The following is a 5,763-nucleotide window of genomic DNA, read 5'->3' as shown; positions in this document are numbered from 1 at the left end:
TTCCACTACCCTACCTTCCCTTTTTTCCGGCCAGCAAGAGATATAATTGGTTCCACGGCAATTCGGGACTAGTTCGGGATAAAAAGCCTCGCGAGAAATAGTATCACTTTTATAAATATTATATGACAATTGCTCGATTTTATAAATAAGGCAATATTTATTTTGGGCATTAATAAGGCAATAATACATGGTTGTTTCTAGAAAGAATCGTCACACGTTTTTAAATAAATAGTTTTGTTAGCACATGGAAACTTTGTATTAATAATATGATAATCAACAAAAATACTTATTTGGAAAAATTCCAAATTAAAAATGTTAGGCTAAAAAACACAAAATAGAAAATTATTAAATAATATTAAATGATATGAAGAATATATTATTTCATTTTTATTTTTTTTCATTTATGTTTGAACAAATACTTATAATTTGATTTTGTGTCCATGTAAGACTTGCTCGAATAAAGAAATATAACAAATTTTTTTGTTGTGGTTAACGAATTATGGAATATTAAAAAATAGAATTATTATAAATAAATAAAAAATATACCTCATTTAAACAATCGCGTCGATTCGTAATTGAAACTAAAACAGTATTTTCTAATCTGGTTCGTTCTTATCACATTCTTACAACAATAACTGTCATCATCGTTCACTTGAGTGCAAGTGTAAGTACTTTCACTATATAAGCATAAACACTTATATGTGTACACCTCATATTTTAAACCACTCATTCAGCATTTTATTCTCTCTTTCGCTCCCTTTATCATATCATCAATATATTGCATCATCCTCTTTATTTCAATCTCCAATCTTATATTTAAATATCCTTGATTTTTCTACATCTATTCAACACCTTATTTTTCCACTATCCGTTCCCTTCTTATCACTTAACTAGTCACATCTCTCTTTTATTTTTTCTCTCTAGGGAAAAGATTGAGTGTTTGGTGTGTAAAAATTACTTTTCAAAGCAAAAAAAAAATACAAGAAAATACAGTAATAACAACATGTATTTTCAAAATTCAAACCCTTCCACATCGCGCGCCATCGTTCCAGTTCCCGACGAGTTACAAAATTACAACAACAACACTCTGGCGGGAAAAGCTTCAAAATCTATGCAGAAGCTTAGAGGGCAAAACAAGGAGCTTGTTCGCACTGCGATGGATGCAGATCACCGTCCGTATCGTGAGATGGTCCGGAGAACAAGAATATTGTTTGATTCTATTCGTGTGTCAGGTTTGCTAGAAGAAGAGAATAATCGTAAGAACAAAAGGTATTTGAAAGCTTATTCTTTGTTGAACCAGACAGAAGAAGTGAATAACAGTAGGGTCCGAAATGACTTGATAGCTGCTGCTTTGATGAATGATCATGGTATGTATTTGTATCTTGATAAGAAAATCATTGGTCCAGTTCCTGGTGTTTGTATTGGTGATATTTTTCTCTATAGAAGTGAAATGTGTGTGATTGGTTTACACGGTCAACCACAAGCTGGGATTGATTATTTACATGCTAGTATGAGTTCTAATGGCCTACCCATTGCTACTAGTGTGGTTGTGTCTGATGGATATAATGATGATGATCAAGGAGACAAAATTATCTACTCTGGCCATGGTGATGTGAAGCAGGACCAGAAGTTGGAACGAGGCAACCTTGCTATGGTGACAAGTATGCAATATGAGATTGATGTTAGGGTTATTCGAGGTTTTCGGTATGAAGGTGGTACTTCTACTACTAGTAAGGTTTTTGTTTATGATGGCTTGTATAAGATAATTGAATGTTGGTTTGAAAAAGGTATATCTGGGTTTGGTGTTTATAAGTTTATGTTATCTAGGGTTCAAGGTCAACCTAAGATGGGTAGTATGATCCTTAAGGAAGCAAGTATGCTTAAGAGAGGCCAATTATGTTCTAATCCTATGTATGTCATTTCTGATGATATTTCCAATGGGAAGGAGAATATCGGTGTGAGACTATATAATGACATTGACAGTGATCGCTATCCCATGCAATTTGAGTATCTTCCGAAGGCAGCTTTTCCAAAATTCTTGCTTCCTCAGAGCATGATGGAGAGGAAAAATAAGAGGGTATTGGAGTGTTGTGAATGCGTTGATGGATGTTTTCCTTCAATCATGAATGACAACACTTTACCTTATAGTAAAAGTGGGTTTCTTTTAAAAGGGAGGTCATTAATTTATGAATGTGGTCCTTTTTGTAGTTGTCCTTCGCATTGCAGAAACCGTGTGACACAAAAAGGTATTAAATATAGGTTGGAAGTGTTTAGATCTAATGAGACTAGTTGGGGAGTTAGGTCTTTGGACCCTATTTTAGCTGGAACTTTTATATGTGAGTTCACCGGGCTTGTTTTGACTAGGGAGCAAGCTGAAATTTTAACCATGGATGGTGAACATAACTCTTCGATGATATATCCAAATCGACTTTTGAATAGGTCCACTCAAGAATGGGGTGATTTGTCGATGATTGATGCTAATCATGTGCATCCCGCATATCCTCCTTTAGATTTTGCATTGGATGTATCAACGATGAGGAATGTTGCCAGCTATATTAGTCATAGCCCAACTCCAAATGTGTTTGTTCAATTAGTTCTCTATGATCATGGTAATTGGATGTTTCCCCATCTTATGTTATTTGCAATGGAGAACATCCCTCCAATGAGAGAGCTTAGTCTTGATCATGGGGTAGAATTGACTGGAAAGCTCTCGATACGTAATTGATGTTTTATTATTGTCTTCAATGTAATTTATAGACTTTATGTTATGATGAAGCTGAGTTTTCATTAGCGTATTTATTTTTACTATTGTCTTCAATGTAATTTCATCGCACTTTTTTTTCTTCAAAAAATTTAATCGCATTTTTTTTTCTTCATGTTTTGTCCAATCTAGATAACATGAGTTACAAACATATTATTATTTATTTCAAAATGTTTGGATATTATGATAATTGTTTCGTAATTTTTAGGCGAATTGGTTATTTGAATATTTTATTTTATTACTATTATGTAAACTTTTCACTTTTATTACCATTGAATGAATGGGTAACACTAAGAGCACCATTATCGCCAAAAAACCAAAATCTCCTCACATTTACCCCAGACAATTGTGTCAATGTGTATTGGATATTTGATCCATATGCCACCAATAACTATTTCTACAACGGTAACTTATTTTTGAGAATAAATGAAGTCATTTCATCATAATTTATCATTAACATCTAGTTTAAATCTAAATTATTAATTTGATCTCTTTTTAAATTTTTCTTTTGCACATTTCTTTTGACTATGAACCCCAATATACTTTCACATTAAATTAATAAAGTAAAGAATGAGAGAAGGCGACTTGAGAGAGAGACCTAGCGGTGGCAGACCTTTCGAACGGTGGCAACCGCGGCGGAGTTTATCTCCGCATGAGAGAAGATTTGGGGGGGATAGGGGTCCAGCCTGGGTGGCAGAAAATGGGGGGGATAGGGGTGGTTGGTCTGTGGTCAGGTCTCGGAAGAGGAAAGCGACGCAACCGGTGGATCGAGGACGGGACAGGTCAAGGGAATCAGCGCGGCATGGAGGCATGGTGCATGGGAAGGGTTTCAGACGACAAGATTTTGGCAGGAAGGCTTGGGATTCGTGTGCACAATCTAGGGTTTATGATCATCAGGTTTCACGTCAGTATGATTTTGGCAGAAAGGAGAACGCATATGTTCAGCGTGAGTCTGTTCCTTCTGAGGACGGTTACCGCAACCATGGGGACAAGGCTTCATTCTACTTCACCAACATTCCAAAACATATTACAGGCTATCAGTTACGTCATTATTTTGAGGTATGTGGAATTCTTTCAGATGTTTATGTAGCTAGACGTCTCAATGCCCGTGGTCAGGTCTATGGTTTTGTCAGATATCTGAATGTTAAAAATAGAGACAAACTAGGGCAAGCATTAAACAATGTCTGGATTGGTGATTGTCGAGTCTGGGCTAGGGAAGCTAGGTTTGACAGGTTTGAGGTTTTTGATGAGGATGTTAGGGATGACAGGAGGGTCGGTAGTCATGTGTTGAAGGATGTGGAGGTTAGGCCGGTAGTGATTACCCATGGAGAAGGGATTAGGAATGTGAGAATGAGGAAGGCGGAGGCTGAGGAGAAGGAGAGTGAGGGAGAAAAAATTGTGAAGGTTGGAATGGTGGATGTTAAAGTAGGGCAGCAGAAGAAAAAAAACAAGTCGAAAATTAAAAAAAAAGAAAAGAAGAGAGAGGTTGAGGGAGTAGTCGTGAAGGAGGTAGGTGAAGAGAAGGCTGAAATAAAACATAAGAAGGTGGAGGAAGGAAAGTTAGTGTGGGAGATGAAGGTGCAGAAGGTAGGGGAGAGTGCTATTGTAAACCATTTGTGCTACAATTCGAATCCGGAGGATCGTTTGTGGGCTAGTGGGGGTATGGTGGCAAGGGTGTTGTCCGGAGATTCATCATTGTCTTTACAACATAGGATAGAAGATGCTGGTTTTCATAATGTTGTTGTAACACCAATGGGAAGTGATAGGGTTTTTTTGAATTGTTTGGGAGGCGAGGATATTTGGAAGGTGTTCAACGATGCTATTCATTTTTTTGGTATGTTGTTTACGGACTTACATAAATGGTCGACAGTTGACATGAATTATGAAAGGGGGGCTTGGGTAAGGATTTATGGCACTCCAGTGCATGCTTGGAACGATGTGTTTTTCAAATTATGTGTGTCTCAGTGTGGAAGATTTATTCGATCGGATGGTTGTACGGTGGATAGGGGGCGGTTGGATTATGCTCGTGTTCTTATATCGACAACGCAATTAGAGGTTATTAATTCTTCTTCTGAGATTGTTATTGATGGCATTAATCATGTTCTAAAGTTGGTGGAGGAGTGGGGGTTTAATCTAGGGGAGGATGCTTTTTTGTCGGAAGAGGAAGTGGAGTCACCGCAAGAAGAGTTACCTAATAATATTCATGATGATGTTAATGTGGACAATTTTAATGACGACATTGAGGCTTTGGTGGATGATTTGAATGATGATTGGCAGAAAGGCAAGGACCAGCATGCTGGTAGTGGTCACGTTGAGGATTGTATGTCTTTAAAAGATAGTCAGGCTCTCTTGGGACAGCAGAAAGAGCAGCCAGTTGTGCAGATTTTTAATCATGATCCAGTAACATTACATTCGGCTTCAGCAGAGGATTTTGATAGTAAACAGAATTGTGCTTTTGTTTTTGGGGCAAGTTCTGTCCAGGAAGGCAAAGATGGGCCAAAGTCTTCTACTACTTCATCAAAGTCGAATATTAAAAAGAAGAAACAAGTGGGGGTCACACTTAAACATTCAGCTGGATTTATCAAAAGGATAGCGCGACTACCTTCACATGATAGAAAGGAAATATTGAAAATTATGAAGAAACGTGACGGCAAGAGAAGGTCTCGGTCCAAGGATTCTTTAGCAACGCACTCATCAAATTCAGCTCCTACCAACATGTCTAATGTTTCGGTTTCTAAAGATTGGGAGCATTATGTGGTTCTTCATGATAAAAAGGAGTCGGTGGCGGAGGATGTGAGGGAGTTGGGTAAGACGATGGGTGTTTGTTTTAATGGCGACAAAAATAATAGTTTCAATTTGTTGACAAAGGAGGGTAGGAGAGAGTTGAGGGCGGAGCAAGGGAGTTTGGTGGTGGTAGGAAAGGAGGTGGGTGGCGGGAGTGTTAGGGAAGGGCTGTAGGGGATCGGTAGAGTGGTTGAGGGTGGGGGTGGAGAGAGGTGGCA

The 5,763-nt window shown here is 37.9% G+C and overlaps 1 pseudogene; it reads left to right on the top strand.

Moving 5' to 3' along the window:
• The first annotated feature begins 1,003 nt into the window (after positions 1-1,003).
• On the top strand, positions 1,004-2,725 carry LOC146914865 (histone-lysine N-methyltransferase family member SUVH9 pseudogene; annotated as a pseudogene).
• The last annotated feature ends 3,038 nt before the right edge of the window (positions 2,726-5,763 follow it).

The sequence above is a fragment of the Medicago sativa genome, chromosome 6 (genome assembly GCF_051527215.1).
Source record: "Medicago sativa cultivar Bolivia chromosome 6, Bolivia_mono, whole genome shotgun sequence".
NCBI classification, from domain to species: Eukaryota; Viridiplantae; Streptophyta; class Magnoliopsida; order Fabales; family Fabaceae; genus Medicago; species Medicago sativa.
Note: the sequence above shows the minus strand (reverse complement) of the source record. Positions and strands in the feature narration are given on the sequence as shown.